The 13,263-nt window shown below is 38.7% G+C and overlaps 1 protein-coding gene across 3 annotated transcripts in view; it reads right to left on the reverse strand.

The window, feature by feature from the left end:
• The window catches only part of LOC148007785 (interferon-induced very large GTPase 1-like), a 34,331-nt gene extending 22,590 nt beyond the window's left edge, over positions 1-11,741 (reverse strand). Inside the window, exons 1-2 of one of the 3 annotated variants that reach the window (XR_015652327.1) lie at positions 11,609-11,709; positions 10,040-10,154 (exon numbers count right to left, since the gene is read on the reverse strand). The gene's annotated coding sequence lies outside the window, so the exon portion shown is untranslated. Of the gene's footprint in view, positions 1-10,039; positions 10,155-11,608 lie in introns of all 3 variants that reach the window. The other 2 variants (XM_087607465.1, XM_087607466.1) reach the window with 2 other exon arrangements.
• Between the last annotated feature and the right edge of the window lie 1,522 nt (positions 11,742-13,263).

A 13,263-nucleotide genomic window follows, 5' to 3' on the forward strand; every position in this document is an offset into this window, starting at 1 on the left:
ACCAAAAAAAGCCCAGGACCAGATGTGTTTAGTGCAGAATTCTATCAGACTTTCAAAGAAGACCTATACCAATACTCTTCAAACTATTCCACAAAATAGAAACAGAGGGAACACTACCCAATTCATTCTATGATGCCACAATTATGTTTATACCTTAACCACACAAAGACCCAACAAAGAAAGAGAACTTCAGACCAATTTCCTTTAAGAATATTGACACAAAAATACTCAGTAAAATTCTTACAAACTGAATCCAGGAATACAACAAAATGGTCGTCCATCAAGATCAATTAGGCTTCATTCCAGGGATGCAGGAATGGTTCAACATATGGAAATCAATCAACATAATCTACTATATAAACAAACTCAAAGAAAAAAACCCACATGATCATTTCATTAGATGCTGAGAAAGCATTTGACAAAGTTCAACACCCCTTCATGTTAACAGTCTTGGAAAGATCAGGAACTGAAGGCCCAACTTTGCAAAACTTACCTAAACACAGCAAAAGCAATATACAGCAAACCAGTGGCCAACATCAAACTAAATGGCGAGAAACTTGAAGCAATCTCACTAAAATCAGGGCCTAGACAAGGCTGCTCAATCTCTCCCTACCTGTTCAATATAGTACTCAAAGTCCCAGCCAGAGGAATCAGGCAACAAAACGAGGTCAAAAATTGGAAAGGAAGAAGTCCAAATATCACTATTTGCAGATGATATGATAGTATACTTGAGTGACCCCAAAAATTCAACCAGAGAACTACTAAGCCTGATAAACAACTGGTTGGGTATAAAATTAACTCAAACAAATCAGTAACCTTCCTCTACTCAAAGGATAAACAGGCTGGGAAAGAAATTAGGGAAACAACATCCTTCAGAATAGTTACAAGTAATATAAAATACCTTGATGTGACTCTAACTAAGCAAGTGAAAGACGTCTGCAAGAATGTCAAGTCTCTGAAGAAAGAAATTGAAGAAGATCTCAGGAGATGGAAAGACCTCCCATGCTCATGGATTGGCAGGATTAATATAGTAAAAAAGGCCATTTTGCTGAAAGCAATCTACAGAGAAAATGCAATCCCCATCAAAATTCCAACTCAATTCTTCATAGAGTTAGAAAGAGCAATTTGTAAATTCATTTGGAATATCAAAAAACCTAGAATAGTGAAAACTATTCTCAACAATACAAGAACTTCTGGGGGAATCACCATCCCTTACCTCAGGCTGTATTACAGTGTAGTAGTGATAAAAACTGTATGGTATTGGTAAAGAGACAGGCAAGTAGATCAATGGAGTAGAATTGAAGACCCAGAAATGAACCCACATACCTATGGTCACCATCCAGTGGAAAAAAAAACAGCATTTTCAGCAAATGGTGCTGGTTTAACTGGAGGTCAGCATGTAGAAGAATGCAAATTGATCCATTCTTATCTCCTTGTACAAAGCTCAAGTCTAAGTGGATCAAGGACCTCCACATAAAACTGGATATACTGAAACTAACAGAAATGAAAGTGGGGAAAAGCCTTGAACATGTAGAAAATTTTCTGAACAGAACATCAATGGCTTTTGCTCCAAGATCAAGAATCAATAAATGAGACCTCATAAAATTGCAAAGCTTCTGAAAGGCAAAGGACCCAGTCAATAGGACAAACGGCAACCAACAGATTGGGAAAAGATCTTTACCAATTTTACATCCGATAGAGAGCTAATATCCAAAATATACAAAGAACTCAAGAAATTAGAATTCAGAGAACCAAATAGCCCTATTAAAATGGGGTACAGAGCTAAATAAAGAATTCTCCACTGAGGAATATCGAATGGCTGAGAAGCACCTAAAGAAATGCTCAGTATCCTTAGTCGTCAGGGAAATGCAAATCAAAACAACCCTGAGATTCCACCTCACACTAGTCAGAAAGGCTAAGATAAAAAACTCAGGTACAGCAGATGCTGGTGAGGATGTGAAGACATAGTCCATTGTTGGGATTGAAAACTGGTACAACCACTCTGGAAATCAGTCTGGAGGTTCTTTATAAACTTGGACATAGTACTACCTGAGGACCCAGCTATACCACTCCTGGGCATATACTCAAAAGATGCCCCAACATATAACAAGGACACATGCTCCACTATGTTCATAGCAGCTTTATTTATAATAGCCAGAAGCTGGAAAGAACCCAGATATCCCTCAAGAGAGGAATGAATACAGAATATGTGGTCCATTTACACAATGGAGTACTACTCAGCTATTAAAAACAATGGCTTCATGAAATTCATAGGCAGATGGATGGAATTAGAAAATATCATCCAACCCAATCACAAAAGAACACACATGGTATGCACTCATTGATAAGTGGATATTAGCCCAAAAGTTTGGAATACCCAAGATACAATTTACAGACTGCATGAGGCTCAAGAAGAACGACCAAAGTGTGAATGCTTCAGTACTTAGAATGAGGAAACAAAGTACTCACAGAAGGAAATATGGAGACAGAGTGTGGAGCAGAGACTGAAGGAATGGCCATCCTGAGACTGCCCCACATGGGGATCCATCACATGCAGTCACCAAACCCAGTCACTACTGGGGATGCCAAGAGGTGCATGCTGACAGGAGCCTAATATAGCTGTCTCCTGAAAGACTCTTCCAGAGCCTGACAAATACAGAGGCAGATGCTTGGAGCCAACCAATGAATTGAGCGGGGGTCCCCAATGGAGGAGTTAGAGAAAGGACTGAGGTAGCTGAGGGTGCTTGCAACCCCATAGGAAGAACAACATCAACCAACTAGACCTCCCAGAGCTCCCAGGGACTAAACCACCAACCAAAGAGTACACATGGAGAGACCAATGGCTCCAGCCTCATATGTAGTAGAGGATGCCTTGGGGGGCATCAATGGGAGGAGAGGCTCTTGTCCTGTGAAAGCTTGATGCCCCAGTGTAGGGGGAATACCAGGCCAGGTAGGTGTTAGTGAGTGAGTGGGTGAGTAGGGGAACACCCTCATGGAAGCAGGGGTTGTGGTATGGGGTATGGGGTTTCTGCAGGGAAAACCAGGAAGGGGAATAATATTTGAAATGTAGATAAAGAAAATACCCAATAAAAAATGAAAAAATAGAAAACAAAATTAATAACAAAAACCAAAACAAAAAGACAAAAGCTAGACATGATTTCATTTGCTGGTAATCTTAGATTGAAGAGCAGAGACAAGTAGATCCCAGGATCTAGCTGCCCACAAGGCCTTGTGAAAGCATCAAATTTTAGTTATTTGCATGTGCTGTTAGTTAGTTTACAGACTATTCCACAAGGCTCCCCCTAGAAATCTAGCAACAGCAACCTAGCAACAACTTAAATCACCACCAGCAGCCAGGTGGGACTGCTGGGCTACCCAAGCGCCTCTCTCTCTCTCTCTCTCTCTCTCTCTCTCTCTCTCTCTCTCTCTCTCTCTCTCTCTCTCTGTCTCTGTCTCTCTCTGTCTCTGTCTCTCTCTGTCTCTGTCTCTGTATCTCTCTGTCTCTCTCTCTCTCTCATCTTCTTTCTCTCTCTTTTCCCAAATGTTTCTGACCAGATTCTTTCTCTCTTCTCTCTTTTTCTGTCCTCTTCTGCCCCCACCCCTTTTTATCTGTCTCTATTCCTTTCTAGGTCCTCAATCCCTCCCCTTTACCAATAGACTTTCTATATACTATACTGGCAGTGGCCAGGCTGCCAACTTGTTTCTGCTGTAGCTGCACTATACCACATTATAAAGCATAACTTTGGTGCTATGATACCATACGCACATATACTGTACATGTACACACAACAAAATGAAACAAAATTACATGTCTTCATAACCCAATACATTTGATAATCTTTATTAAAGAGAAAAAAAGAGCACTACACAGAACTGAAGCAGGGAGACAAAAACTCAATAGATCTATAATAAATAGATAGCCTGAACAATCACAAACTTCCTAATAAGCCAAATATCTTCAATGGTAAACTCCACCAATCACTTAACAAGCTAGTACCAATCTTTAGCACATTCTTACAAAAATAGAAGAGGGGGAAACATTTCTTGTTCTGTGAGGTCAGTATTACCTTAGTATCCAAGTTAGACAAGGATGTCAAGAAAACTATAGATAAATATCCTTTATGAATGTTGATGTGAAAACAGTACTAGAAACTGTAATCCAGAAATATAAAAGATTATGCATTAACCAGCTATAGTTTCTTTCAGGCATATAAACATCATTTGACTTATTGAATGTAACATAGTCATAAATAGTTTGAAGGGAAAACACTCCACTTGAATTCCAGGAAGAAGAGCACTTAACAACATCCAACCTTGTTTCATGATAAAAATAACAAACTAGGAATTGAGGCTACCTTCACAGAATAATAAAGGCATGAAACACCTGTTAGTTCTTAAGAAAATCTAGTATTGAATTTATTATACTAGGCAGGTGTTCTACTGCTAGACACATACTCTAAAGAACTGAGAATGGGTGTCCAAATATGTACTTGTACATAAATGTATGAGTCACAGTATCCAAAAAGATGGTAAGAACCCAAATGTCCATCAACTTATGGTAGATAAACAAATTGTGGACTAATCATGATAAAATAAAGTCAGAAAAAGAAATAAAATATTGTTGTGTGGTACAATATGGATGAACTTTATGAACATTATTCTATGTGAAGAAAACCGGAAATTCAAACACTTTGAAAATCTATACTGGGCAAATACTAGGGATTAAAGGCAGATCATTGCCAAGGAATTGGAGAGGTAAGAGTGGGAGCCGATTATGTCCCTGAGTGTGGGGTTTTCTTTTGTGGTAAGAAAAATATTTGAGATTTGCTAAAGATGGTTGTTACACAACTTTATGAATTTACTAAATGTCACTGAATTGCACAACTTAAAATGATTAATTTTATGTTGTATAAATTAAGTTCTATAGATGTGTGACTAAGATATATGTAAAACAAATATAATAAAACTCAAAACCCATTACTTCCCAAGGACTTATTATTAGCTATGTTCTGGAGCTCACTTTGGGTGGTTGTATATGTATAATAGATATGATGTAGAATTAGGTGCTAACGCACATTCCTTCCAACTTTCCAGTGGAGTTAGGAACTTGAAATTGGCCACAGAAGAAGGGTGACCTTTTATAATGGAAGTAGCTAAATATTACAAGCCTGGAATTTCCTCTTGTTTTCGGAAAGTTGATTGTTAAACATTTTCACCATTGACTTCAATCTTTCAAAGTATTTTTTGTCTGTTTGTTTCTCCTTAATTCTGGCTGTGATCCCCTACTCAGTAGGAAATAGCCAAATCTAGCAGAACAGACTAAACACTACTGAGAAAATAAAAATAAACTTGTAAGAAAGGAGCCACACCTTACTAGGAAATAGCCTTTCCTTGTCAGCTTATGACTAGCAGTATCAACAAAGCTCTGCCAACCCTTCCTCCCAGTGGCCTAGGCAGCAGCGATCAACCATTATTACATGGGCTCTATGTCTTAGGGAGAGACAGTTTGCTTCCTCCTTTGTGCAAGCTGTGATTTTTTAACCTGAAAAATCCAGCATTTTAACATGGTCACAGGAGATCAGGTCTAAAGGTCAATTTCAATGAGAAAAATGAAGTTAGTTTCTGTCCTATATATCCTTCAAAGAATGAATCAGACAATGATTTTCTCTAAGCACAAGCATCTTTCACCTGGCAACCCAACATCTATCCACCCCTTAAGACACTTAAGAAATGAATTTCTTTGATACAAATAGTTTATCTCATTTTTCCAAGCCTAGACTTGCAAAACACCACTATGTTTTGTCTGCTGGTTGCTTCTCATAAATGCTTCAGGTAAGGTAGAGGAAGCAAGTAGTTGAACCTCTAGGGCTACTCTGTATATCTAACTGACTCTGTATTTAAATTATATAGCCAGTCTTATCTTTAAAGCTTAGAAAGGAGATGCAGTATGGTGTGCTATCTGGCTTTATCTGTAAAACTCTGTAAGGAGATAAATACAAGGAGATGCAATATGCTCAGAGATCTCCCAGATGCCCATGGAGGAAAATTTGTCACCTGAGCTACATCACACCGGAAAAATGGCAGCAAAGCACAGTAATGTTCACAGTGTCTACCACAGAAAGGGGGATTTGGATAAAGGAGCCTCCCAGAGTTTTAAAAGAGGAGACTCAGAATAATGTGTACCACAGACTTTGTCTGAACCCTTTATCTTTTAGGTATACAAGTGAGTAAAAGCACAGCACATACTAGGGGGAATCAAATATACATCTCTGAGAACTCTCCTTTTGAGTCCTTTTAATAATCTAGAATAGGAGTGATTTAAAACAGATGGTGCCAAAACTTAAAAAATGCAATTTAGTTTTGGTGGGAAGGGAAAAGAAACAAGTAAGGAAGGTTAGGGACAGGACAGGGGATGAGCAGTGATTCTTCTTGTTCTTGGTCTGAAATGGTTTTGGTTCTATGGGAGGGCTGTTCTTGTTAGAGGACAGAAATGCTAGAAATATTTTGGGGTACTACTGGCTCACACTCTTGCTTTTTGTTTGTTAGCCAGGATCATAATTTTTTGTAAAACCACTTCCATTTTGGTTGAACTGTGTTAACTCACTTAACTTGGTTTCCAGAACTAATGTAAACTAAAGTTTCTCTAGATTCTTGCCTTCCTATGGGCCCCAAATCATGGCCACCTAGGATAGATGTTTATGGAGGACCTAATATTCTTTGACTAACTGGTGACCCCTAATAGTGGCCAAATGGTATGTCAAAAAGGGAAACTTTAAAAGATCTTTCCTGCCACACTTCTGTCCTTTAACTTCCCATCTTATAAGTGGACAACAGGCTCTGATCCTTACAGCAACCTCTCTGCCTTTTTCCCTCTAAATGAAGGTTGGCATTGCGGGCAAGTCACTTGCTCTCTTCTTCGTAGTTCCCTCTCACATTTTCATTATCTTTCTTTTTCTTTTATATAGAAACATTAGTAGCATAGCAGCTGTACATAAAGGTGGGACCAAAATTTTAGACCAGGGTCACCACATGGGTGGGCTAACTGTACTGACCAACTGATCTCTGTGCTTTTACTCAGTTTCAGCCATTAAGTGGAAATTTCCTAATCTAGCAGCCCAGTGGCAGTACCAGTTTTAGACAGGAGCTCTTCTTGTTTTCTTTCTGTTCTGGGAACCTAAAAAGAGTTTAGAACTCTTCTAAAATCTTATCCTACTGTTGTCTGTGAAATTTATTCTTTAAGACTACAAATCAGATGACATAGAAGCTACTTGGTCCAGGGTGGCTTTGGTGGCCATTGATGTAGCAATACAAAAACATAACACTCAACTCAAATGGGATAAGAAATTTATTCCTTTTTTTTGTTGTTTTTTTTCTTTTTCTTTTTTTTTATTAACTTGAGTATTTCTTATATACATTTCGAGTGTTATTCCCTTTCCTGGTTTCCGGGCAAACATCCCCCTCCCCCTTCCCCTTTCTTATCGGTGTTCCCCTCCCCATCCTCCCCCCATTACTGCCCTCCCCCCAACAATCTAGTTCACTGGGGGTTCAGTCTTAGCAGGACCCAGGGCTTCCCCTTCCACTGGTGCTCTTACTAGGATATTCATTGCTACCTATGAGGTCAGAGTCCAGGGTCAGTCCATGTATAGTCCTTAGGTAGTGGCTTAGTCCCTGGAAGCTCTGGTTGCTTGGCATTGTTGTACATATGGGGTCTCGAGCCCCTTCAAGCTCAAGAAATTTATTCTTGAGTCAAATATTGAGACCGGGAGTGAGACTGGCTCCTTGGTAGGCAGTTACATAGGGAGAAGTGATAAAGGTGGTTTGTTTCTAAGATGGCCAGCTTCTTCCTTATCCTCCTAACTTGAGGCTAACACCTGGTAGTCCTTTTAGGCCTTTGTCTACCATCAGTCGGCCTCTGCTGGTGGACTGGCTCAACAAGTTAAAGGTCTACTCAGGACATGTCACACAACAATTCTGGGCCAATCAACTACATTAGCTTCCTTCAAACTGACCAATCCTTCCCAATTAGGGAAGGAAAACGCTTCAGAGGCTTCAAAAAATTTAGCCCTCAATAAGAGACTGATTTTTCATGTCTTTTATTTTCCTGTCTGCTGTGTGCAACTTTTCCCCAACAACTTTCTCCAAGTGCTGACTGTTGTTGTATGAAGTATTTAGGATTTCTCTTCTACTTGTTGTGCTCAAGAATTTTCCTACATTTTCATTCTTTAACTAGCAGATAATTGCACCTGATCAAGGTCCCTCAGCATTCCTCCCCCATTAATATCTCCGATTATGACCTGGGAACATAGGTTCAGGTTACCCAAATTCATGAAGTTTTTATAATAACAGAATGAAGAAAGCCATAAATAGAGGTGTTCTTGAAATGCATTGGTGGAAACATTAAATAGGTAGTTAAAACAGAATGGTGAGATCTCAGGTATAGGTCTCAGATGCTACCTGGTAACTAAGTTTTGATCTATAGAAACTAGGTTTATGTTAACATAGTCCAATAAGTTTTTATCTGTTAGTCACAGGATGTTAGGTCTGATACAGAAGTGGGAAAGGCCAGTTAGGGGGTTAAAGATAGCCCAAGGTAAATTGAAATTAGGCTGTGAACCTGAAACATTGTAAACTCTCCACAATCAGTGGAATACTAATCAGTTAATCAGCCTTCCAGGTTTTATTCTGAGGTTATAGCTTCTTTCTAGGAAATTTTGATCACAATTATAAGGGACTATTCCGCAGAACTGTTACTCATTTGAAGTAATCTGTTGTTCTCAAGAAACCACTTTCTCCTGTATTGGTTTGGCTATAGTATATGGTAAAACATCCTAAGTTTTACAATCAGAATGCCCTGAACGTCTGAGGATAGTTTAAAGAAATGCTTCCTTGCTCCAGCTGTTTGGATTGTTGAAGCAGAGCACTCCAAGTGGTTGGAATTATATTCCCAGACCACTTTGCCCAGGAGACTAGAGCCTAAACAACTATGGATCAATGATGAGCAAGGCACACCTTGACCAAAATAGCTAAAGATGGAGGATAATGAGTTTGCAGCCTGGGTTTCATATTGAGAATTTATCTCAAAGCTAACAACACAAGTTAAGTAACTTGTGTCAACTCTTCCAAAAGTATCTAAAGGCAAGTGATTATAGAAAATGATTCTGTGACAGGGCCAAACAGTGTGAAGGGTCCTCCATCTTGTATTCTTGACAAGGCTATTTTACGTTTAACTAGAATTTGATCTCTTTGATGGAGAAACCTATGGAAAATTTCCCAATTCTATTCTAGGATCTGAGGCCAGGATACCCCAGATAATTTATCTTAGCTTCTGTTAAACTTCTGCTTGTGTAATGCCCACCTCCCAGCTGGCTGGAATACAGATTTTCAGTGGCTATAAATTGTATATAAAAGTTGTTATATACGGTTACTTAACAATGATTGCCTTTGCTTGTATTGTTTTTGATATTTACTTCAGGCACAAATGTATTTTAGGAATTTTGATTCCAGCAAGAAAAGTCCATAGATGTATGTGCTACACATGCACCACTCCAAGGGGCAATAGAGATGCTCTTATCCCCAAAGCGAAAACAAATTTATCTCACAGTCCAAGAGGAATGGGCCTCTCAGTGAGGTAAAGATGGCTGTTGAATTTAAGGGAAACATAAGAGTCTGTTGTCCCAAACAAAACAATAAAATAATTGTTAAAGGATATCATAGCTTAATTAGTCTAAAAAAGGACCTACTGACATAACTATGCCTTTAGAAAAGAAGGACATCCAAGTAATTTCTTTCATATTCCTATAAAATGAAGATTTTCAGATCTCTAAGTGCAAGCTCTCGCATATCTTCCTTAGACCAGGCATACAAATTTATTGCTCCCTTATAGGCAGGAACATCCAGCCTGAATAAGCTTTAGAAAGTGGATCTTTTACCATCACCAATTCCTAAGATTAAAGGACCAAAGTCTCAGAAGGAGAAATCAAGGCTGGATAAAAAGACAAAGAAAACTAATGGTCTATGAGAAAAGAAAAAAGTCTCTTACCTTGGGATCTAGGTTGAGTTTCCTGATGACTGAGAATCAAGAAACTTCAATACAGCTGAGAAAGCCAAAATCAACTGTACAGATTATCTTTTTTCCTGAAGACATCTCAAGCAGGCTAAAAACATTAACAAATGAACTATGTTTACTTAGGGAAAGAACATTTGTAATTTTGAGTTTTGTCAAATTATTACTTCTCCAAATCTGAATGGTGTACCTCGTAAGAACACAGTTTCATTCACAAAACTGAAAGAAAATTCTTTAAGATAAAATTAAGTAAACAAGCTTATATATGTTTAATTTTAAGCTTTTTAAAAAAGGTAACCTTAGCTTCATCTTAAACCTTGATATAAATCATAGCTTTTGAAGAATGTAACTTAGCCACATAATGGTATATATGGCCATTGTAAAGACACCCAAGAATTGCTCTTGGGAAATTGGAATCTTAGTCTTGGGGTGGGGGTGTACTGTCCTTTTTTATGTATCTACGTCTAAATACTTAACCAGCTTATCAATTTGTTTTACTTGGCTCATACCGAAGTATTTTGTACAGTGAAGTTAAGGATTATTTCACCTGAGTAGAAAGTCCCTAAGGGTGAGGGGAACTGGTCAGGATGCCCTCTTCACATGCTGTCATGTGCCATTACACTTAATATCGCCAGTTTTTGCTAAAATTGTAAATGAATCATTTAAACTTCTACATATATTATTTCATTTCCCCTTATTGCAGGTAAACGTTTATATGCAGGCCCAGACCTTAGGTTAGGGGCTACAATAATACATCCTTTTCTTAAGGGCCCATCCTTTGCATCTTCCTTCCTTTTTATGATTGCTGACCTTGCACATTATTGCCTGGTCACTTTCATGCTTCTCTGCTTAGGGCTTTATATTCCTATCTCAGTGATATCTTTGTGGTATCTTTTATAGACCATACTAGTCAAATGATCGGCTCTCTTCTGTGCTAGCAACAATAGTCCCTGCCACTCACCTGATTTGTAATAACAATGCTATAACCAATTTGAACCTTTTGTTCTTGGAAAAATTTTTAACTATAGTTAAAAAATCCATTCATCCTTTGTTTTGATAAAGTGCCTACTTCAGAGTTTCAGAAGCCTTAGATATGATTCATGCCTCCCTTTATAGCTAGTGACAGGCCAATCACAGGATCTTCCAGTTCCTGTTCTTTGCAGCATAGTTTAGCTGAATTATTTATCCTTCAAGATTATTTAAAAAAGTTTCTTACACTGGGTAAGACCAAACACTGGGTAAGATTCTTCCGCTAGGACCCTGAAGTGAGACTGGGTCTCATTACGTAGACAAGGCTGGGCTCAAACTCACAGAAATCCACCTGCCTATGTTTCCAGAGTGCTGGGATTAAAGGTGTGTGCCACCACACCCAGGTTTTGCTTTTGTTTTAAACATTAATGATTATGTCAAGTCCATGTTTTTTAGCATATTTTAATCTCTTTGCATCTCTATTTTCTCTGATCATTTAATTAATTGCTCTTTTATTTTAGTCTCTAGGTCTGTTGTATCTCTGTCTACCCCTTTTCCCATATTCTTTTCACCTACTTGTCTTCTTGAGGCCAAATTCCTGTAGCATGTTGCTCCCAAGAGACCTGATGGAGAGCAGGCACTTTCTGCTTACTCACAGCTTCAGCCCAGGGTTTGGCTCTCTGTGTAAGAGGGGACTGAATTTATCCTCAAAGCGGGAAAAAAAACTGGTTTAATTTTTTATGAAAGATTTTATTGTGATGTGCTTATGTTTTATTGTGATTCTTATGCTTAAAAATTATCAAGAGGTTCAAGCACACACCTTCCCAACTGCCCCATAAACCTAACTGATATAATTCAAACAGCTCAAAGTTTAGGTAATAAAGATATCATAACAGAATTTGAGCCCATCTGGGGCCATAACAGCAATTCAGAACAACAGCTCCAAATAAAATGACCTGATATAAACACACATTTACAGTTTTTTCTAGTTAGCTTGGCAGTACAAGTCAGAATAACCCAACCCGGAGAGCCACTAAACACTTGGAACAGGTCGGAGAGCTAAGTCTACTATCCACTGGCCATTCCTGAAACCAGACTGTTCTCTGATCCTGTAAATGCACTGGGTGTGTTCCTTCCCCATAAAATTTTTCCTTAGTGTGTTGGTTGCAATGGGTGGAGAAATACCACCATCAGCCACCTTTTAAGTTAACTGTTCTGTTAGTAGCAAAACATCAGAAGAGAGACAAGTACAAGATTAATTTTGCTCAACACCATGCACATGCTCCCCTGCATGAAAAAAAAAGATGTTTCACTGAATGTTTTTGTTAAACAAATGTTTTAATATTCCTTTCAGAGGTAGCTTCTACCTGTGAACTCCTAGGAGGTCTGATTGGCTATGCTATAAAAACTTTCCCAGATTATAGTTTAACTTAAATTCCTACACTATTGCCCTCTACTTCTGGCAAAAGTGAACACTCAGTCATTCTTTCTTAGTGGAGGCACTCACATTTTCATGTGTTTTGAGGTTGGAATTAATTTCAGTTGTTAAACAAGATTATGGAAGTTTCAGGGACTGTTTAGAACTCTGAGAAGGTTGTAATGAACCAGTCTAAATGTCAAGCTTCTAACCAGCAAGGGGGCAGAACACAGCAAACAAATTATCCCAGACCCTATGTAGATCCCACAGGGATGTAAAAGAGGGTCTTCTAGTGATGTTCAGAGGTCAGTTAAATTCTCCCATGTTTGTGTAGATTCCAAACAAGATTCAGGACAAAACAGAAAAAAAAACCAAAAGATTTGTTTGTTTTTATTTTATATGTATATTTAAGGATCTGCATGTATATATATGTACCATGTGCATGCCTGGTGTTCGTGGAGTTTAGAAGAGGGAACTGGATCCTCTGAAACTAGGGTTAGGGATAGATGTGAACATCTGATGTGTGCTGAGAACCAAACCTTACTCTTGTGAACAGTAGCTAGTATTTTTTTTAAATTTATTTAATACTTAATAATAATTCTTTGGTTTCCGGGCAAACATCCCCCTCTCCCCTCCCCTTCCTTATGGGTGTTCCCCTCCCAACCCTCCCCCCATTGCCAGCCTCCCCCCAACAGTCTAGTTCACTGGGGGTTCAGTCTTAGCAGGACCCAGGGCTTCCCCTTCCACTGGTGCTCTTACTAGGATATTCATTGCTACCTATGAGGTCAGAGTCCAGGGTCAGTCCATGTATAGT

This window comes from Rattus norvegicus, chromosome 1 (assembly GCF_021556685.1).
Source record: "Rattus norvegicus strain SHRSP/BbbUtx chromosome 1, alternate assembly SHRSP_T2T, whole genome shotgun sequence".
Lineage (NCBI taxonomy): Eukaryota > Metazoa > Chordata > Mammalia > Rodentia > Muridae > Rattus > Rattus norvegicus.